This window comes from Cucumis sativus, chromosome 7 (genome assembly GCF_000004075.3).
Source record: "Cucumis sativus cultivar 9930 chromosome 7, Cucumber_9930_V3, whole genome shotgun sequence".
Lineage (NCBI taxonomy): Eukaryota > Viridiplantae > Streptophyta > Magnoliopsida > Cucurbitales > Cucurbitaceae > Cucumis > Cucumis sativus.
The window spans coordinates 6,824,391-6,847,823 of record NC_026661.2 but is presented as its reverse complement, the minus strand read 5'-3'; the positions used below and the strand labels follow the sequence as shown (position 1 = coordinate 6,847,823).

Genomic DNA, 23,433 nt, shown 5'->3' with positions numbered 1-23,433 from the left:
GTGTGTGTGTGTAGATGTGTGTGTGCGTTCATGCGTGTGTTCGTGTGTGTGCATGCACATGTGCGCATGTATGTGGGTGTGTACGTATGCGTGTGCGCGTGCGTGTGCTTGTGTGTGCGTGTGAAAGTGCGCATGTGTCTGTGTGGGTGTGTGTGTGCTCGTGTGTGTTAGTGCGTATGTGTCCGTGTGGATGAGTGTGCATGTGCGTGTGCGTGCATGTGTGTGGATGTGTGTGTGTGCATGTGTGCAAGTGCGCATATGTTTGTGTGGGTGGGTGTGCGTATGTTCGTACATGTATGTGTGTGTGTGTGCGCGTGCGTGTCTGGATGTGTGTGTGCGTTCATGCGTGTGTTCGTGTGCGTGCATGCGCATGGGCGTGGTTGTGTGTGGGTGTATGCATGTGCGTGTGCGAGTGCACGTGTGCCAATGTGGGTGGGTGTATGTGTGCTTGTGTGTGTATGAGTGCACATACGCCCGTATGGGTGCGCGTGCGTGCATGTGTGTCGGTGCGTGTGTGCAAGTGCGCATGTGCCCGTGTGGGTGGGTGTGCGTGTGCGAGTGCATGTGTGTGCACGTGTGTGTGTGTGCGTATGTGTTCGTGTGTGTGCATGTGCATGTATGCGCGCGTGTGTGCATGCGCATTTGTGCGCGTGCATGTGCTTGTACGCGCATGTGCCCGTGTAGGTGGGTGTGCGTGTGTGTGAGTGCGCATGTGCCCGTATGGGTGGACGTGCGTGTTTGCGTGCATGTGTCTGTGGATGTGTGCATGCGTTCTTGCGTGTGTTCGTGTGTGTGCACGTGTGTGTGTGGGTGTGTGCGTGTGCGTGTGCAAGAAAAGGAAAAAACAATGATTATTTTGATGATGCTACTCGAGATTGTGTCTCTCGAATCGTAAGTTTGCTTGCGATTTACTTATATACAATATTTAATCTTTTGTTAACTTAGTTAATGATGAATACTTGTATTGTTCTATAGGATGCATTAGCTGAAACACATAGAGATGAGGACATATTGACTGAGTCATTGGGCTCTAAGGAGCATGGTGGACGTGTACGTGGCATGGATGGTTTTGTCTCTCAATCACTATATTTCAAGACAGTGAAAGGGAAAGAGAAAATTGCAAGTTCTCAAGTTGTAGAAGATGAATCAAAAAGCAAAAGTTACAAGAAAAGTCATAATCACTTGAGATCGTCCATCAGAAGTGTTAACATAGATCTCTATGCCGATGAGGATTTGGGCAACACACCTATGAACGAAGAAGTGAAGGTAATTAACTTTGTTGTCACTTTTAAAATTTTAATGTTTATAGGATAAATTGTTCTTAATGATGCTTTTAATACTTGTAAAGTAAACACCGTGCAAATTGGCTATAGGAACGATTAATAATATTGTTGCAATAGCAACCGTACTTGATGATAGCAATGGTGGTCCCAATGTTAAAATCTTGGTGGACTTGCTCACAGGAGGAGATTGTAGTTTACCTATTCCAGTGAAGGGCAAGATAGAGACTTTAAATCAAGCATTAGGTAATATTGTTGAATGACCTCGTTGACTTGTTTATATGCTATTGAAGCTTTGATATTTATTTGTGATTGTATTTTAGGTTTTGATATTATTTTGTTTGTGCTTGGAGCATTCAACCCCAAAGGATGTTCTGTATTCTTCAAATTACATAAATGTTAATGGAACCATTAAGCTCTTATATGGACATGTCGTGAACAATATGAAGGATGTAGATATGGTTCGCATCCTAATGAACGAGCTAATATTCGGTAAAAACAAATTCATTTATTTAGCTCGTTAGGACTTGCTCCATTATTGCGGCATGGTAGAAATAGGCTATATGTGCATCCTAGCATACATTACGTAAGTAAACATCTTTTACTCATCTTTATGTCCAATACTATAGCTATAGTTATTTTGTTCCTTTTTAACTAAGGTTGCTTTTACTTAGATATCTTTGGGATGAATGTGATTGTGGAAGCAAGTTTTTTGTTATGACCAAGCAAAAATAACATCACATATCAAGGATCGTGATCTCCGATCCAGAAATTTTGCCAACCAGTTAGAAGCGGCTACCTTGGAACAAATAGTTCTAATTCCGTATAATACTGGGTAAATAAATAAGATTAACACATTATTATGTTTTTCATTGAGGTTAAATGTATACTCACATTGAAGATGTTTATTGTAGTTTTCATTGGATGTTGCATGTCATCGATCTTCGAGAGAACTGTGTTTATGTTTTGGACTCTCTTCAAAGTAAAGTTAACGAAGACATCCATGGAGTCATAAATGTGACTTATGATTTACTTCTTATTTGACTTCATTGTCTTCTAATTCTAATGTTTCCAAATGTATAGAGGATTAAAAACATGGCAAGCTAAGCATGATTTACAACATTATCGGTCAAATCCGAAATGGAAACCTATAAAGGTAATTTGCATTGACACATAATTATTTTCAATGAAACATAAGAATAATTTGTATGTAATTTATATACATGCAGTGTCCTCGTCAATTGGATTCGGTTGGGTGTGGGTATTATGTCCAAAAGTATATACATGAAATCGTGCATATTTCTAGTACTCCCATCACTAGCCTTGTAAGTTTCTACTTTCACTTTTTATATGTTACAAATTACATAAATTATCTAAACTTATTCTTTTCATACCTTTCTTTTTACGTAGTTTAATACAAAAAAGTGCATATACGCAAGAGGAGATTGACGAGATTCGAACAAAATATGCAAGCTTTGTTAGCCGATTTGTGTAAGCTTTTACACTTTTTTTGTAGTATATAAGTTACTAGTACTAATACTAATTGTTTTAATATATAAGCTACGAGATTCTAGTACTACTTGTTGTACATACTTTAATTTTGAGGTTTTCTGCTTGTAGTAGTTTATGAATAAGTGTTGTATTGTAGTGTTTTAGGTGTTGACTTTAGAGTGTATTTGTTGTAGTACTATGTGGAAAGTGTGTATTAGTGGAGGAATTTGTTGTACACATACTTTAATACTTTACATATTATTTACTTGATTGATATGTGTATTTTTGTAGTATTATGAAAGTGTGGAAAAGTGTATTTTTGTAGTTTTCCATGGAAGTGTGGAAGTGTATGTGCTGGTTTTGTGGCCTCTTACCATGTTGAATTCTATAGCTAGAAATAGTATTAGTTTGCCATTGGATGTGTGGAAGTGTATGCTGGTTTTGTAGGGGTTGATCTTCCTTGTAGGTGAAATGGAAATATTGGTTTGCCATGGAAGTGTGGAAATGTATGTGTTGGTTTTGTAGGTTTCTTACATGTTGAATTCTATAGCTAGAAATAGTATTAGTTTGCCATTGGATGTGTGGAAGTGTATGCTTGTTTTGTAGGTGTTGATCTTCTTCCTTGTAGGTGAAATGGAAATATTGGTTTGCTATGGAAGTGTGGAAAAATGTATATATGTTGGGTTTTTAGGTGTTGAATTCTGTAGCTAGAAATATTATTAGTTTGCATCGAAGTGTGGAAGTGTATGTGCTGGTTTTGTAGGTTTGAATTCTATATAGCTAGAAATAGTATTAGTTTGCCATTGGATGTGTGGAAGTGTATGCTTGTTTTGTAGGTGTTGATCTTCTGCCTTGCAGGTGAAATATGGAAGTAATATATAAGGTTTGCCATGGAGTGGTAGACAGCTAGCAATCATGCAACAATTATTTTTTATACTTTTTTAATATTCGATGACGAACATTTCATGTCGTAATTCGTAACAAATAATGTCGATTTCGACACCATGAAAAATAATTAAAATAAATAAATTAAAAAAACAAACAAGGCTTTGATGTCGGTTTAAAAACGACATTAAAGGAAAACCAACAGTAAAGGTCAACAATTACGCCATAAAAAATGTTGATTTAAAACCGACATCAGTGGCCATCAATGATGCATTTGATGTCATTTTTAAACTGACATCAAAGCAAAAATGACATTAAAGGCCTTTAATAACGCTAGCATAGATGTCAATTCCGAACTGACACCAAAGGCCATTAATGTCGGTTCTAAACTGACAATAAAGAGCAAATTTCTTCTAGTGCTTGCTCCATATTATAAGTAGATTTTCATTTAGCTAACTGCTAAAGTGAACTTATGGACTTCCACTTAGGGTTCAGTCGTTATATTCTCGATAGTCGAGCCCCATATTATTCTCGATAGCCGAGCCCCATATTGTTTGCAATGGAATGAGTCCTCACATTATAACCCTTGAGGAGACGAACATGAGAGCTTTTCCCTTCTCGTAACACGAAGAAGTGAAAGATTAGCTCTATTACTTGTCACCAGGGAGCATTATTTCATGGGAGTAGATGTAGAGACAATATTTGGAAAAGTTCTTTTCAACCTTTTATGCTACTAGTGTGAGGAAGAAAATCTATGGCATCACACAAGGAAAGGATGAATCACTTTACGATTATTGGGGGAGATACTTGGCTCAGTGCCAAGTTTTTCATCATTAGGTACAGAACCATATGTTGATTCAATATTTATATGGGTGATTGTTGCAATGAGATAAAATGATTATTGATGTGGAGGCATGAGGTGCTCTTAAGGATAATACGACAACTAAAGTAAATAAATTGATTTCACTTTGAAATGTAAATTTATTAGGTCCCTTCCTAGTATGTAAAGGGTATTAAGGTTATTACATATTGACTGTAATTTGAAATGTTCATATTTACTTTGAAAATTAGTATAATGTATGGTGATATATTATAATATAAAATTTATCTTTTAATTGAACTTTATTATATAAATTTAATTTTGTATATGATTTAAAATTAATTTATGAAATAATAAATATTTGAATGAGTTCAAATATTAATTTAATATGAATTAAATTTGTAATAAAACTATAGATTAAAATTTAATACGTATATGATACAAATTCAAACAATAGGTTATGAGAGAAATTCATATATGAGTATGATTCAAATCTATATTAAATCAAATATAAAATATTTAATTTAGAAATTAAATAATTGAAGAATTAATTAATAATTTAGTTTAATTCTATTTAATTAAATTCAAACTATTGGTTATGTGAGAGATATTCATTTAAATGTGATTTAAATAATAATTATTATATATTAACTAATTATTTTAGTGTTAATCAAATTTAAGTGGAATTTTCAAATATACTAATTAAATTGAAACTAATTAGCATAATAATTAAATTCTCTATAGCACATTTGAGTCTTTTTGTAAATAGTTTCAATTTTTTGCTATATTTTGTAAATAGTTTTAACTTTTTTGCTATTTGTGATCATTAATTTAAATTAAGATAATAACTTCCATATGTGGGTGTTATTTAGAGAATGTGGGATGCTCCCGTATTCCTATATCCAAGTGGCGGTGATTTCCAATTAAATATTAATTAGATTAATTTAAGAGTAATTTACATAAATGTAGAAAAATCCAAAATATTTATGGTTCGTATAACAAAATAAGAAAAGTCCATGATGCGAGATTATTTTTTCACAAATTCCATAGACGTCCTTGCGATTTATATCTTCTTTGTGATTTATTAATAACGGGTCATCTCGATGCAATTAAGGTCGAGATCGAATAACTAAAGGCAAAAAAATTTCATTTCGGAGCATCTCAATGTAATGTATGCCCAAGATTAAATAGAATAAAGACAGAATTCTTTCATCCCGAGCCATTTCAGTGCAATTAAGGCCTGAGATCGAATAACTAAAGGCAGAAGTCTTTCATAATGTAGCATCTTAGGACAATGTATGCTCGAGACTGAATAAAATAAATGTAAATTTGTTTCATCCCAGGCCATCTCTCGGTGCAATTAAGGTTCAAGATCGAATAACTAAAGATAGAAGTCGATCGCTCCGGTTATTGAGGTGTTGTTTCTCTTCAACAATCAGGACTTAGTGTTAGTAAATGGTGAATGAAAATTATACTCAATCTAGGCGATATATCACTAAGCATGTTAACTGCATGTGAATTGCTCACTAGACCTTCATATCGTGTGGCAACTAAGTCCTCTTGAGTACAAGTTTTCTTACTACTTGTCCAAGTGCAAGTGAAATGGTAGGTTTACTTGGGTGATCCCGGGTCGAACATAAGGAATTGATTCAAGATATTAATTTTAGGTATTACTTATTATCTAGGCAGTATAAAAGAATTAAAGAATAACGAATGGTATAAAAGAAATACAAGAACAAACTACCACTAGATATCTACGCTTAGAGATTCTATAAGAGGGAATATGGATGACAAAATAGAAATGGGAACTAACTTGTATGCAAGAAAGAGCAAAGGAATGTCTTTGCGTTATAATGCGATTAAGTAACACGACAACTTTAATAGGATATATCTCGCTCCATCAAAACTAATAATGAGATCTATACCAATTCAAAGCTGCTCCATCAAAACTAATAATGGACACAGTCATTTTCTCTGACTCACTCAGTTTGTGTATCTGAAAGTATCTCTCAGCCCTAAACAACCAAGAATCAGGATCATTTCCCACAAAAACTGGCATTTCAATTTTTTTAAATTTGCTTCGGTCGCCCGCAGAATCTTCACCCTCCAACTTGGTATGTTTTTCCTCATATTTTCCTCCCATCATCGTCCAATCACTGACATCAACCATGCTGTCAACTCACTTGATGATCCTTCTAGTACTTCTTCCATCGTTGTCTTCCCTTTGATCATTCCTTCAATATATTTCAACAGTGTTTCTGGTTGCTGTTGTTGCTTCTCAGCCTGTACTCCTAACCTCTCAATACTCTTCGCCAAAGATGACATGTTTTCCTTGATTGTTGGCAGATCATGTAATTCTGCTCGAATGCCGGATATTTCTTGATCTACCATTTCCAACTTTTCCTCAATTCGCTTTTGAGCCATGATATAGAACTTCACAGATTCGATTTCTCCGATACCAAAATGATAGAACACCAAATAGTGTGTTCTACTAATTTATTAATCAGCCAAACATGTTCTAACACAGTCTTGAAAACAAAGTACTCGACAATTTGGAAGACAGAAAGCCCTAGAAGAGTGAATATCACGCTTTGGAGAATGCGAAATGGACTATGAACTGTGCAGAAGTTTTGCAAATGAAACCTCCCTTTCTCAGTTTATCTCCTCATGTTTGTCCCTTGTGTTTGCATGCTTTAGAAGATTTACATCATATTTTCTTCTCCTGCCTACATGCAAAGAAGTGTTGGTTTTGGCTTACTTGGCTATCTTCATTTGAATTGGATTTTCGACTATAGATTTAGGAGAACGCGGTCCAGCTTATTTCATGTCCCATTCTCAAGAAGAAACCAAGATTGATTTGGTTAAATGCAGTAAAGGCCATTTTACCAGAAATTTGGTTTGAACATAATCAACTAACATTTCAAAATAAAGCTTTCTCTTGGACAACTCGAGTCGAAATGGCTAGAATCAATGCTTCTACTTGATGCTCTCTTTCAAAAGACATCAAAGATTTCTCCATACAAGATATAAGTCATAACTGCCGACTTTCATTTTTAATTCTTAGTCCACTACTGTACTCTTATTTTATTTCTTTTGGATTTCTAGTGGTCTTAAATCTATGTTGTATAGTTATTGGGCAGTTTGTATGATCTATTCTAAACCTTGTCGTTGGTTTAGTCTTTTGGTTTAAGTCTCGATATGGTGAGAACGCTAAGTGGGTGTCAACCTAGATGAGATGTCCGAGTGCACTAGCTGATCCTAGGGCTTCTTTGTATTATCTTTTGTCTTGTCTACTCATTTTCAGCTTAATGAAGAGGCTCCTTTCCTATTTCAAAAAAAAAAAAAAAAAGGTAAATGTGTGATTCTTATAAAGTAAATTATCCTACAGATTAAAAGTTTGAACTTAGACTATTCCAAGTGCTTCACCAAATCTTAAATATTTGAACCAAGTGCACCAACTTTGCACAACACAACAATGTAAAACACATTAACTACTTTCTCTTTTATGCACATTATATATCAAATAAAAATATTAGAAGGGAAAAAATGGAGAGAAAAAAAAACTAACAACGATAAAATATAATAAGCTTCAATCGAAGAGAGAAGGTTTGAAGAACATAATTCAAAGGTTCCCAAAATCATATCATAATTAGAAAGCCAATACCAACCACCAATTCAAAGAGAACACCTAATCTACCATACAAAAGTCTAAATATAATATTTTTTTTTAATCTTGTGTTTTAGTGTATGATGCAAGTGAAGCAAAACAATATTACAATATAAGATCTTTTTACCCTGATATTTATTAATCAACTAAGAAAAATTTGCGTTCAAAGTTGACCAAGAATCCAAGACTTTCAATCGGCAAAGGTAATATTCTGAACATGGTAGTTGGATGTGTTCCCTTTAGCATACTATCTTAAATAATCACTTTTTGTTATTTGAGAAAAACTCCATTTTCTCTTATTACGGAAAAAGGATTTGATAATAGGTAAGTATAATTTAATAGAAATTCTAACTAAAGAGAACTAATTATAAAAGAAAATAACGTCTAAAAAGAATAATTAAAAAAATAACTAAGGCAACTATACAATACAAATCTACACTTGGTAATCACAACTTTCGATCTTCCTTGTATGGAGTAACATTTTAAAGAGGCCGAACTAAGATAAAGATCTAAGCGAAAACTTCATCGATGGCATAAGAAAGATGGATGGAAACCTTATAATGATACATATTCTTACAAATCCAGATGTACGGGTGCTCGTGTGTGTTCAATAAAGTAAATAATAGAAAAAATTTCAAGCAAAAACCAAGCATAATAAATTTCTATGACCATTAAGACATCCATATTCTTATCGCTTCTCTCCCACGTTTCACGAAGGCCCTCAGCCATCTGCCAATTCCATTTGAATTATTTTTGATAAAGCCCATTAAAAAAAAAAGTTCAAAATGCAAAATGCACTTTGAGACCTAAAATGACAACCAAGTATGCAAGTGAAACAAACTTAGTCTTAAACAAGTCTCAAAATGGCAATCAAGTGGGTAAGGTCAACAAACTTAGTATCTCTTGATTTGAAATTTGAAAAATATTTGTAAGGTGTGATAAATTCAAAATCAAATCATTTTATGTTTATGTTGTTGAATTTAAAGAAATCAAATGATTATAAATCAACTTTTAAAAAATTAAAAATTTGTTTCTAGACATCCATATTCTTACCGATTAAAATTCAACTTACATATTCTCTTTTTTACTTAATATCTAAAATTTACATATACTTTAAAATTTATTTCTTCTCTTTTCATTTTTTTCTCATATTTCATTTTTCAAGATTTAAATAGTTTTTTTGTTTTATCTGTACTTTTTTTGATAGGTTATGAGTTATGAGCTTATAGTTTAGCATTGTTAGGTCGTTTTGAAAATTCAAGTGATACTCCAAGGTTATTCTTGGAATATTCTTTTACATTATATTTGTTAAATCACTATTTAATTTATTAAGAGCTTGATAAATAACCACTAAACTAAAACCATAGAGGATAATTGATAGACCACTAGTACATGTTCTATCACTAACTAACAGACGGTAAAACTTTGTTATATTTGTGAATATCTTCAGCAATTTTATCATTTAAGACAATTTTTCGTATAATATCGACATGAACATCGTAAGAAAACTCAAATTAAGTAAGTTAAATTAAAAAAAAAAATTGTATGAATGTTTCGAGAACCATTAATTATAAATTCAACATTTTTGAATGAAAAATTGGATTGGTTTGTGGTGACGGCTAACATGCATGTCCAACAATTATTTTCAATTTCTAATACTTTCATCCATTGCCAAAGTTGGAAACTAATGTTCACAATTTTTTTTATCTTATTAAATGAAATTTCACATTTCTTGAAAATTATGGATTATAATTATTTGAAAAACAAAATATATTTTTTTGCTTTATCATTACTGACAATTTTATCTCAGTTTTTGCAGTAAAATTTGATTTTTTTAGTCTAAATTTTAAAAACAAAATATTTGTTTTAGTTATAAAGAAATTGTTTTGGGTTTTAAATGAGCTTTATCACAAATAATTCAAATATATTTTAAATGGGTTTTTCTTCACTAAATCCTTTATAGTTTTTCCCTCATCTCCCCTTCTCTCTCACTCACGTTTCCCTCAATCAAATATGAATACTACGGCTGGAGTTTTATGAAAAAAGCCAAAGCCCCTTATTGGATTTGAACCGATGACTTACGCCTTACCATGACGTTACTCTACCACTGAGTTAAAAAGGCCTATTTGATTCAATTTCTGAGTAAGCCACTAGCCACGATGAGTCTAGTGTATATAATTCTTATAAATTATAAATAATAAGATATGTACATAAATATATCTTATCCACATAGTCGCTCATTGAGGAACTGGATTTATCTAATGAGTATAGGTAAAATGGTTTTTTATATTGGATTTATCAATGCAATGAATTGTTTCATCATAAGACCGATCCCTAATTAAATTGACGAGCCTCATCCTAACGAAATGAACTTGATTCATACATGTACACACACGAATTGAACATAGATACATTCATCGAATCGTTGATAAAGCAATTCTACTTGGCGAGGAAAAAATTTTCAATAACTTGTTGATCCCTATCCCCAGATTTTAAAGATTTTTTTTTTTGAATATTTATTATTTTTGTTTATTTTAGACATTTCTTCTAATCACTATTTTCATTTGATATTCTATAATAAGTAATATAACTATATATTCCAATTTGCAAATTTATGTATATTATTTAAATTAAATAAATAAAAAAAAAGAAATTAAATAAATAAATAAATAATGCAATTGAATTTTAAATAAAAGAATTTCTTCCCCTACTTCTTCTCTAACGGCTCTTTCTCTCTACTTTCTCGTCCTCTCCCCTTCTCTTATCTTCTTCGTCTTCCTCAAAATCGCGATTCACGGCCATCTTCTTCTCCTAGCCCTAACAGCGCTGGATTTCTCAACTGTCGATCGAGTGACAATCATGCCTGCCTGCTTGACAAAGCCTTTTCGGTCTACCAATAAAGGAAAAGCGATTGCTGGTGACACGAAAGCTGTGCTCGACGCTCTTTTTCCTATTCCACTGCGCGTCGTGGTCTTTCCCTTGCTCTTTGGATGACTACTGTGGACGAAGAGCACAACTACTTCCAGTCTCTGGTCGATAAGTACCCAAGGAAGGTAAATTCCAGCGGAGAAAGTCGAGAGCTCCTTAGTTGATCACAAATCCTTCCAAATTCTTTGTTCGTAGACTAATTTGAAATCCTTCCAAATTCTTTGTTCGTAGACTAATTTGAAATCCTTCCAAATTCTTTGTTCGTAGACTAATTTGAAATCCTTCCAAATTCTTTGTTCGTAGACTAATTTGAAATCCTTCCAAATTCTTTGTTCGTAGACTAATTTGAAATCCTTCCAATATGGATCCATGCTGTCTTTTATATCCATAAGATACCAATTAGATTGTGTTAATTATTGTTTATAAGAAAATATTTGTGTGCAGAGTTGCAGTGGGTAAATCTTAATGGCTGCCAGAAAATTGGTTCCGGATATATTACTCTCAACACAAAGTATTTTTTATCAGTTTACTTCCCATCGGGTATTTGCTCTTCCTATGCTTTATCCTTATCCCATCTTTCTCCGCTCTAGTCTTCATAGGATGGATTTCTGTGGTGTAAATTTATTCATCTACTTTGTTTGATTTATGGTTGCATTTAGGGAGAAGGTAAATTACATAAGCCAAAGTAGTTATGGAAAACATCTCCAATTTACAGCAAGTTAAAGAAAAAAAAAGAAGAGAAAAACAGCAGTTCAAAAAAACTGGGCATCTTGCTTCTTTCTTATTGATGTATGTAATTTACAAAAGGTTTGGTGGAACACCTACAACAATCTTTTTGAACTTTTTGGTAGGTTATGAATTACGAACTTGTATTGAATATTTGTTAGGTCGTTTTAATAATTCAAGTGATGCTTAGAAAATGCAACCGAGCTTAAACAATTCTGCACATTTTTCTAAAATTTTTAGTTTAACCTTTTTAATAAAATTCGATGGAAATTCTTGTTTTCTTTTTGTAGGAATAAAGGAAAATGAAATATAACCAAACTTGGGATCTTTGCAAGCAAGCTTCCATGAAGAAACTAGGTTACAAGGGGAGGTCTTCTGTTCTCCTTTTTCTTTTTTTTTCCATCCGTAGAATCTTGCTTAAAATGCTTTGAGGACAATGCATATTTTTAAGTGGGGGGTGGGGTTGTAGCCTTGCACATTCCATGTCCTTTGGGAAATTTTCATTTTGCAAATTTTGCTAAAAATGTCAAAATTTAGAAACTTTTGCAATGCTCTATGCTTAGAATAAGTACCATGTCTACTTCGCTTTTTAGCATAAAAAAGCATGTATGCCTAACGCATGAGAACGGAGCTCGGATTTGTGATTGTATTTGTTCTTTGAATATGTTACATATGTTGAAAATGCATATATTGATAGCTTAGAAATGAGTAGAACACTTGGTTCATTTTCTGAATATTGTGAATTATGTACATAATAATATGTGCGGTTCTCTTTTTTATCTCAATTTTAATCCCCTTTTTTGCCATATTCTAATGCCTTTTTTATATTAATTTTAAATCCCTCTTTTGGCCATACACATTTGTATAAGATTGTTTGAAAGCAAAATATGATTGTTAGGTCAGGTAGAAAGCAAAGTCGGCAAGTTCTTAGAGTTCTTCACCCAACATAACAGCCGATAGAAACAAAACAATACGACCAAGCTGCTAAGGGTTGCAAAACCCGACCCCCGCCTAGTGGGTCACTAGAGTTCCCCAGCATGGCAGCCGGTAGAGAGGGAGCGAGAAAAAAAAGAGGGAGCCAAGCCAGCCGCTTAGGTCAAGTAAAATGCGTGCCGAGATCCCCCGGTTTCAGAGTTTTCGTGGGGATCCTCTCCGCTTTTATTGCCTAAGCAAAACCCGATCCCGCCTAGTAGGTCCTTAGATTTCTTCACCAAGCATGGCAGCCGGTAGAGAGGGAGAGAGAAAAAAAAGAGGGAGCCAAGCCAGCCAGCCGCTTAGATCAAGTAAAATGCGCGCCGAGATCCCCGGTTTCAGAGTTTTCGTGGGGATCCTCTCCGCTTTTCTTGCCTAAGCAAAACCCGACCCCCGCCTAGTAGGTACTTAGAGTTCTTCACCCAGCATGGCAGCCTGTGAGAGGGAGCGAGAAAAAAAAAAGGGAGCCAAGCCAGCCGCTTAGGTCAAGTAAAACGCGCGCCGAGATCCCCCGGTTTCAGAGTTTTCGTGGGGATCCTCTCCGCTTTTCTTGCCTAAGCAAAACCCGATCCCGCCTAGTAGGTGCTTAGAGTTCTTCACCCAGCATGGCAGCCGGTAGAGAGGGAGAGAGAAAAAAAAGAGGGAGCCAAGCCAGCCGCTTAGGTCAAGTAAAATGCGCGCCGAGATCCCCGGTTTCAGAGTTTTCGTGGGATTGATCATTCAATTTCAGCAAACCCACTTGTTATAGTCAAAAGCATATTTAAGTTGACAATGGTTAGAAGATATAATATTACATTTACCTCATCACATCTCTTTGTTCTTCCAACAACCATTAAGAAAAATCCCTGTAAACCGAACCCCATGTATTCCCTTTTCTCCTCACTCGCCAGAATTTTGCCCACTCTCCAAACAAAATCATTTCAGCCTTATTTTTGTTCACTGCCCATTTCCAAAAATTTCATTTCCCTCTGAAAATCTTTGTCGATGGCCAAACTTGTGGCTGGGAACCGAATGTTCTCGATCATGTCCAGTGCTGAACCTCCCGATGGACTGCAAGGATCAAGGGTTAAGGTTGGTTTTTCTATTTTTGTTGGTTAGAGTTCGTGTTCTGTTTTTTTTTTACTTTGAGTTAAATCCTTTGTATTTGAAGAAATTAAAGTTATGGGATGTGATGCATGTTGGCAGGGAGCTGATTCCTTAAAAGTTGGTTAGTGTTCTTTTTCTGTTTTTTTTTTTTTTTACCTTGAGCTAGTTACATTGTTTTTGAAGAAATGAAAGTTATGGGATGTGATGCATGTTGGTTGGTAGGGAGCTGAATCCTTTCTTAGGAACGTTTTGGGGAGCATGGAGGCTGTTTATTTGAGTTGGAAGCCTGCTGCAAAATCTGTTTTGGAGTTTGTTCGATCTGTCCATGATGATACAAATTTGTTATGATCATACTGCATTTTGAAGTTTTGGGGTATTTTTCTTCCATTTCTTTTCTTCTTCCAATTTCTGCTTATCTTTTTATTCTTTCTTCTGTATATTATTTTCTAATGGTCACTTGTTGTGCAATGTCTTTCTTTTAAGTCATTGGCTACTTTATAAAGAGAAGAACAAAGTGAACTATGTTATCTTTCTACTCTTTCTACCCCATTTCCGTAAAGAAGCAAGAAAACAACTAACAGGCAGATCAATCTGCTTAAACATTCAATTGGCCATTTAGTCTTTTGGGTTTTAACATTCTGCCATTCTTGTCGTTGCTCTTAAATCTCCTCACAATCTCTTTGTTAAATCCCTGTAAACCGAACCCCATGTCTTCCCTTTTCTCCCCATCGGCCATAATTTTTCCCACTCCCCAAACAAAATCGTTTCAACCTTATTTTTCTTCACCACCCATTTCCAAAATTATCATTTCCCTCCGAAATCCTTTGTCGATGCCGAAACCTGCTGATAGGAATCCATTGTTCTCGATCTTGTCGAGTGCCGAACCTTCCAATCCACTGCAAGGATCAAGGATCAAGGGTTAAGGTTTATTTTTTAGTTATTGTTCTGTTTTTTTCTGTTTTGATTTCATTGCATTGTTTTTGAATAATTTAAAGTTATGGGTTGTGATGATCCTTTCTTAGAAACGATTTCCCAGTCCTGGAGGCTGCTTATGTGAGTCAGAATCACACTGTAAAATCCATTTTGGAGCTTGTTCGATCTATTGATGGTGATACTAATTGGTTATGATCCTATTGCACTTGCAACTTTTAGGGTATTTTTCTTCCATTTCTTTTCTACTTCCAATTTCAATTTCAATTTCTGCAAATTTTTTAGTTTTTCATATGTATATTGTTTTCCAATGGTCATTTGTTGTGTGGTGTCTTTCTTGTAAGTCATTGGTTACTTTGTAAAGAGAAACACATTATGCACTATGTCATCGTTCTACTCTTTCTGCAACATTTCCATAAAGAAGCAAGAAAACAGCTAGCAGGCAGATCAAACTTCCTTAAACATTCAATTGGCCATTTCGCCATTTTGGATTTAACATTCTGCATTTGTGTCGTTACCCTTAAATCTCCTCACATCTCTTTGTTCTTCCAACAATCGTTAAGAAAAATTCCTGTAAACCGAACCCCATGTATTCCCTTTTCTCCTCACTCGCCAGAATTTTCCCCACTCTCCAAACAAAATCATTTCAGCCTTATTTTTGTTCACTACCCATTTCCAAAAATTTCATTTCCCTCTGAAAATCTTTGTCGATGGCCAAACCTGTGGCTGGGAACCGAATGTTCTCGATCATGTCCAGTGCTGAACCTCTCGATGGACTGCAAGGATCAAGGGTTAAGGTTGGTTTTTCTATTTTTGTTGGTTAGAGTTCGTGTTCTGTTTTTTTTTTTTACTTTGAGTTAAATCCTTTGTATTTGAAGAAATTAAAGTTATGGGATGTGATGCATGTTGGCAGGGAGCTGATTCCTTAGAAGTTGGTTAGTGTTCTTGTTCTGTTTTTTTTTTTTTACCTTGAGTTAGTTACATTGTTTATGAAGAAATGAAAGTTATGGGATGTGATGCATGTTGGTTGGTAGGGAGCTGAATCCTTTCTTAGGAACGTTTTGGGGAGCATGGAGGCTGTTTATTTGAGTCGGAAGCCCGCTGCAAAATCTGTTTTGGAGTTTGTTCGATCTGTCCATGATGATACAAATTTGTTATGATCATACTGCATTTTGAAGTTTTGGGGTATTTTTCTTCCATTTCTTTTCTTCTTCCAATTTCCGCTTATCTTTTTATTCTTTCTTCTGTTTATTATTTTCTAATGGTCACTTGTTGTGCAATATCTTTCTTTTAAGTCATTGGCTACTTGTTGTGAAATGGTGTCACTTCTTAGGAACGTTTTGGGGAGCATGGAGGCTGTTTATTTGAGTCGGAAGCCCACTGCAAAATCTGTTTTGGAGTTTGTTCGATCTGTCCATGATGATACAAATTTGTTATGATCATATTGCATTTTGAAGTTTTGGGTATTTTTCTTCCATTTCTTTTCTACTTCCAATTTCTGCTTATTTTTTATTCTTTCGTATGTATATTATTTTTTAATGGTCACTTGTTGTGCAATGTCTTTCTTTTAAGTCGTTGGCTACTTTGTAAAGAGAAGAACAAAGTGAACTATGTTATCGTTCTACTCTTTCTACCCCATTTCTGTAAAGAAGCAAGAAAACACCTAACAGGCATATCAATCTGCTTAAACATTCAATTGGCCATTTAGTCTTTTGGGATTTAACATTGTGCCATTCTTGTCGTTGCCCTTAAATCTCCTCACAAACTCTTTGTTCTTCCAACAATCATTGAGAAAGATCCCTAGAATCGGAGCCCCATGTCTTTCCTTTTCTCCACGCCGGCCAGAATTTTGCCCACTCTCGAAACAAAATCTTTCCAACCTTATTTTTCTTTACAACCCATTTCCAAAAAATTCATTTCGCTTTTTGGAAAATCATCGTCTATGCCGAAACCTGCATCTTGGAACTGATTGTTCTCGATCAAGTCCAGTGCTGAACTCCCGAATGGACTACAAGGATCACGGGTGAAGGTTTATTTCTTTCTTATCGTTTGTTAGAGTTTTTGTTTCGTATTGTACTGCCTTGACTTAATTCCATTATTTTTGAAGAATTTAAAGTTATGGGTTTTGATGATCCTTTCTTAGGAACGTTTTGGCAAGACTGTACACTGCCTATCTGAGTCGGAATCCCACTGCAATATCCATTTTGGAGCTTATTCGATCAGTTCATGTTGATACAAATTTTTTATGATCATAATGCATTTGGAAATTTTGGGGTATTGTTCTTCGTTCCATTTTTTTTTCTACTTCCAATTTCATTTTCAATTTCTGCATATTTTTTATTCTTTCTTATGTATATTGTTTTCTAATGCTCATATGTGGTGCAATGTCTTTCTTTTAAGTCATTGGTTTTTTGGTGAATAGAAAAACAAAGGGAACTATGTCATCGTTCTACTGTTTCTACGACATTTCCATAAAGAAGCAAGCCAGATCAAACATTCAGCCATTCTTTTGGTTGCCCTTAAATCTCCTCACAACCTCTTTGTTCTTCCAACAATCATTAAGAAAAATCCCTGTAAACCGAACCCCATGTCTTCCCTTTTCTCCCCACTGGCCGGAGTTTTTCCCACTCTCCACACAAAATCCTCTCAACCTTATTTTTCTTCACTACCCATTTCCAAAATTTTCATTTCCTTGGAAATTCTTTGTCGATACCGAAACCTGCAGCTGGGAATCGATTGTTGTCGATCATGTCCCCGGTGCTGAACCTCCCAATGGACTGCAAGGATCAACGGTTAAGGTTTATTCTTTTGTTATCGTTGGTTTGAGTTCTTGTTCTGTTTTTTTCTGCTTTGATTTAATTGCATTGGTTTTGAAGAATTTAACGTTATGGGTTGTGATGCATGTTGATAGCAAGCTGAATCCTTTATTAGGAATGTTTTGGTGAGCATGGAGTCAGTTTATCCGAGTCGGAATCCCACTGCAAAATCTGTTTTGGGGCTTGTTCGATCTGTTCATCATGATACAATTTGTTGAGATCATATCGCTTTTAGAACTTTTGGGGTATTTTTCTTCCTCCCATTTCTTCTACTTCCAACTTCATTTTTATTTTATGGATTGATCATTCAATTTCAGCAAACCCACTGGTTATGGTCAAAAGCATATTTAAGTTGAAGATATAATATTACATTTACCTCGTAAGTTTTTGGATGAATTGGTGATTTAACATGGTCTAGAGTGGATAGTTTAGGAGGCTGTTAGGCCACCATTGTTGTTTACCTATAATAGAAGAAAGAAAAATAAGGCACGTTAGGAACCAACAACAATTACTTAAAAAAGATGACAGTTATCTAAAACTGGAAGTTAAATGGATGAGAGGGAGGTGGGAAAGGGCAGGCAGTTTTTAGTAAAAGGAAGGGCCTGCAATACTCCATGAGAGATAGGGGAAGCAGAGGGCTCACGATCTTGTTCTGGTTTTAATTGTAGTATTTTGAATTGTGTTTATTTGTGTTTTGGATTAGGAGGGTTTCTTTGCTTGTTGTTTGTAATTTCTCTGTAATTTTCTTATTATTGTAACTTTGAGTTTCAAATATCAATATAATAGGAAACAGTACATCAGTGTTCTATCAAGGTTGTATGTTCAAAAGTGAGTAGATAGTTGAGGAGGTCCAATGTTCAAAAGTGAGTAGATGGTTTAGGAGGGTCCTATGTTCAAAAGTTTGCTGGTGTGTATCTTTGTTGGCTCGACATGTTTTTAATTTATGATTGTTGTTGGTGGAGAGAGCGGAAGATGCCGGGGACAGTTTGGAGAAGATCAAGCGGCAGCTGGCCTCTGGGTCTGGTCGGAATTTGTTGCAGGGTCCCCTTCTAAAGCGATCTGAAACAGTAAACTAACGCATTGCAACTCTTTCTGTCTTTCCTTTTGTTTTGAATTGATGGTTACTGCTTAATTGCGCTGCCTTTAGGTCTTCCATTTAAATCGTTCTGACTGTTTTAGTGATATTTGAAGACTTAATTAAATCACCTAGAAGTACTTATTAAGATTAGGACGTCGGGATTTGTGATTTCAAGGAGAATAGAAATGTGAGAAATGCCCATGTTCGTGATCTAACTGTCAGCATATTTGTGTTTATGAATATGGCCGTCGATGTGATAGTATTCTCAGACTGTTTTGTAGTGCGCATATGCAGAATTGTGGTCACATTTGATCAGCCTTCTATTTTCTGCGTTTCTGTTCTTAGACAGCATTTTTTATGGCAATGAGCCTTCATTGTAGCAAATCTGATTTTCTCTATTACAATGTTTGCAGTTGAGGAATTGGAATGAGCGATGGGTAGTTTTGGACCCAACAACAGGGAAAATGGAGTAACCATACGTCCCATTTACACTGTTTTTGGTCCTTCCTTGCTTGGTTCATCAATGTAGTAATATGTTGGTGGAAACAGCTCATTTCTAATGCTGCTGCGATGGTGATGGGGTCAATGGACCTCTGCCAAGAGTGTTCATATCACAAATTGTTGTGGATTAGTTGAGTAAATAAACTCAGGTGCGTTTCACCGAATTCTCGATATGCAGAAATCTGAATATATTTTTTCCTTCTGAAATTTGGCTACAAGCTGTATCTTGGTGCTGCAGTAAGTGTATTGTTAGCGATGTAGTAGGCATAAGGTGGGAATAGGATGCATTTTGTGTTTTATCCATTTAAGTTTTTGGTTTATGCAACAAAACCTTAGCTTGAATTACAACTTCATATTATTTTTCCTACTGCATTCAGTACATAATCAGAAGATACACTGAATGTTCTTACATTGGGAAGAAGCATGCTGCTTTGGCTGGTTCTCTGGGTTCCTTCACATGGGAAAAGCCTTTGCATTCAGAGTTTGAGCAATTAGAGCAAGGCTTTTAATCTCCCATGACTCTGAAACTTATGTTATTTAGGTCACCATATTATCGTGGAGAATGAACCAAATTTCATTTCTGAATTGTGATTTCACCAAGAATTTGAAAACAAAAATGCATATGGTTTTCTTTCTGATTCTTTTTTATTGCGTATTATTTTTTATTGGTCATTTACCTCCCACAGATGACATGAATAGCGCCAAACAACTACAAAGAGAACTGCCACACTCCTATAATTGCTGCTAACCTACCTAACTAAGAATATACGACAATCTCGAAAATGTGCCAATGAGAGACAACATCAGATCCAGAGATCAAGTTTGCCAAGAACTACTCATAGTAGAATTTGCAAATATGTGGTGCAAACTGAGCCAAGAATAGACAACTCCAACCTTTTTGAATAGACGTGGTTATCAACCTTTTCACTCTCTTCTTCTTTTCTTTCCTGACTTGGATTCACTGCCCTGATCATTGGATGAATTTAGTGACTTTCCCTTTGAGTTCTCCATTGTTTTTCCAGAAGTTGATGAATGCTTCACATCTCCACTTTCTTTTTCTTTTGCTTTTGAAGATTGTAACTTAACCGTGGAGAGATTGGTATTATTAGACTTATCGCCTGTTTTGGTAGACTTCCCTTTTGAAACAGGAGTTTTTGGGTTTCTTGTTTGGACTTCCCCGTCTTCGATACATCTTGCTTGTTGGACTTTGCAAAGCGGCAGGTGTGGATGTCTCATCGTCCTTAGATTTGCTAGTCTTGTTGGATTCGGCATCATCATTCTTCGACTTGCCAGCGATTTTTGGACCTGTGCTACCAAGTTTACTTCCAATTTCAAGAGTGCCTTGATCCTTTGATTTACTTCCAATTTTTGGAGGCTGGTTTCAGCACAGGTGTGGTTTCCTTTTTATCATCATCACACTGACAATCTTTTCACGTTTTTCCAGAAATAGATTTAGCTGATCCCTTCTTTCTCTTGACCTCTGATTGTTTTAAAGAACTCCCCCCCCCCCCCCCCCCCACTCTTGCTGGTTCCATCACCCTTCCTAACAGACTGCTTCAATGTCTTAGTTTCAAAATCACTTGTAGTGTCATTAGTTTACATTTACATTTACGTTGAAGATATAATATTACATTTACGTCATTAGTTTTTGGATGAATTGAATGTTTGATTTACATGCTCTAGAGTGGATAGTTTAGGAGGTCTGTTAGACCACCATTGTTATTTTACTTATAATAGAAGAAAGGAAAGTAAGGCACGTTAGTAATCAACACAGTTACTTATTCAAAAGGATGACAGTTATCTAAAACAGGAAGTTAAATGGATGAGAGGGAGATGGGAAAGGGCAGGCAGTTTTTAGTAAAAGGAAGGGCCTGCCAGAATTGTTCTGGTTTTAATTGTAGTATTTTGAATTGTGTTTATTTCTGTTTTGGATTAGGAGGGTTTCTTTGCTTGTTGTTTGTAATTTCTCTGTAATTTTCTTTCTATTGCAACTTTAAGTCTCAAATATCAATATAATAGAAACAGTACATAAGTGTTCTATCAAGGTTGTATGTTCAGAAGTGAGTAGATAGTTGAGGAAGTCCTATGTTCAAAAGTGAGTAGTTTAGGAGGGTCCTATGTTCAAAAGTTTGCTGGTGTGTATCTTTGTTGGCTCAACATGTTTTTAATACATTTTAGGTTAGATTGAGTTTGTTGCACTTGGTTGTCATTTTTGGTCTTGAAATGCTTGTTTCAACCTTTTTGGTAGATTATGAGTTACGAACCTATATTTAGGATTTGCTAGGTCGTTTTGAAAACTCAAGTAATACCTAGACACGTTTTGAGCACGTTTTAGGTTGGTTTGAACTAAGTTTGTTACACTTACACACTTGGTAGCCATTTTGGGTCTTGTAGTGCTTTTTTCACACTATTGGAACTTTTTTCGTAGGTTATGAGTTACGAACCTACACGTAAGCTGTTTTAGGTCGTTTTGAAAGTTCAAGTGATACTTAGACACATTTTGTTCAAGTGATACTGTTTTAGGTCGTTTTCAAGTGAACTTTTTTCTTCTTGTATTGACTGTTTTACTATTTCTTCATGGTATTTATTTTCGTAATGAATCTTTCATGTTCTGGTAAACATTGCAGAAACACATAATTTCAGCATCAGAAAGTCGTTTTAGTGGTCCTTCTCGTCGATTAGGTTCACCAGCCACTCCTCGAAGTGTAATCATCCGCATTCGAACAATCCCTCCTGACTTATTATCATTAGAAATCACAGGAATTTGAGGTTTAAAAGAAGCAGAAACCTGGAATTTTCCATCCGCTGCACGTTTGAAACTTGATTCTCCCATTATCACTTCTCGTTCTCAATCTTTTGGGCCAACTTCATCATTTGAACAAGCCCCATAGGTTCCCAACATTCCATGTCTGCCTTAATCCATGGTTTCAAACCATTCATAAATGTTTCTTCTAAGACAGCCTTTTGTAGAAAAGGCAATGGTGCTACTGATTTATCAAATAAATTCCAATATTCTTCCACTGTAATTTCTTGCTTGATCTTTAAACATCTTCCCAGAATTGATCCCTCACGACTCGATCGAAATCAAACAATAAGTCTCTTCTTTAAATCGTCCCAGTTAACAAACGGTTCACGATCTTCATGAGATCTATACCAATTCAAAGCTGCTCCATCAAAACTAATAATGGACACAGTCATTTTCTCTGACTCACTCAGTTTGTGTATCTGAAAGTATCTCTCAGCCCTAAACAACCAAGAATCAGGATCATTTCCCACAAAAACTGGCATTTCAATTTTTTTAAATTTGCTTCGGTCGCCCGCAGAATCTTCACCCTCCAACTTGGTATGTTTTTCCTCATATTTTCCTCCCATCATCGTCCAATCACTGACATCAACCATGCTGTCAACTCACTTGATGATCCTTCTAGTACTTCTTCCATCGTTGTCTTCCCTTTGATCATTTCTTCAATATATTTCAACAGTGTTTCTGGTTGCTGTTGTTGCTTCTCAGCCTGTACTCCTAACCTCTCAATACTCTTCGCCAAAGATGACATGTTTTCCTTGATTGTTGGCAGATCATGTAATTCTGCACGAATGCCGGATATTTCTTGATCTACCATTTCCAACTTTTCCTCAATTCGCTTTTGAGCCATGATATAGAACTTCACAGATTCGATTTCTCCGATACCAAAATGATAGAACACCAAATAGTGTGTTCTACTAATTTATTAATCAGCCAAACATTTACAGAAAACATGTTCTAACACAGTCTTGAAAACAAAGTACTCGACAATTTGGAAGACAGAAAGCCCTAGAAGAGTGAATATCACGCTTTGGAGAATGCGAAATGGACTATGAACTGTGCAGAAGTTTTGCAAATGAAACCTCCCTTTCTCAGTTTATCTTCTCATGTTTCTCCCTTGTGTTTGCATGCTTTAGAAGATTTACATCATATTTTCTTCTCCTGCCTACATGCAAAGAAGTGTTGGTTTTGGCTTACTTGGCTATCTTCATTTGAATTGGGTTTTCGACTATAGATTTAGGAGAACGCGGTCCAGCTTATTTCATGTCCCATTCTCAAGAAGAAACCAAGATTGATTTGGTTAAATGCAGTAAAGGCCATTTTACCAGAAATTTGCTTTGAACATAATCAACTAACAATTTAACTGATCTCAACTGCTCATGAAGAATGAAACCAGCCCATCCCTGGAAGTTAGAGTTGCTCACTGTTTCAACAATAATCTGATTAGAAT

At 35.4% G+C, this 23,433-nt stretch overlaps 2 long non-coding RNA genes across 3 annotated transcripts in view; both read left to right on the top strand.

The window, feature by feature from the left end:
- Positions 1-1,177: 1,177 nt before the first annotated feature.
- LOC116404993 lies at positions 1,178-2,292 on the top strand. 2 transcript variants are annotated; one of them, XR_004218035.1, is made up of 4 exons: positions 1,178-1,266; positions 1,464-1,526; positions 1,955-2,115; positions 2,195-2,292. It is a non-coding gene; the product is annotated as an uncharacterized LOC116404993 (long non-coding RNA). The 2 variants fall into 2 exon arrangements; XR_004218034.1 differs by having other exon boundaries at positions 1,955-2,292.
- Positions 2,293-18,461: 16,169 nt separating this feature from the next.
- The window catches only part of LOC116404956, a 39,241-nt gene continuing 34,269 nt past the window's right edge, over positions 18,462-23,433 (top strand). Inside the window, exon 1 of the long non-coding RNA XR_004217976.1 lies at positions 18,462-18,668. This is a non-coding gene — a long non-coding RNA (uncharacterized LOC116404956). The remainder of the gene's footprint in view (positions 18,669-23,433) is intronic.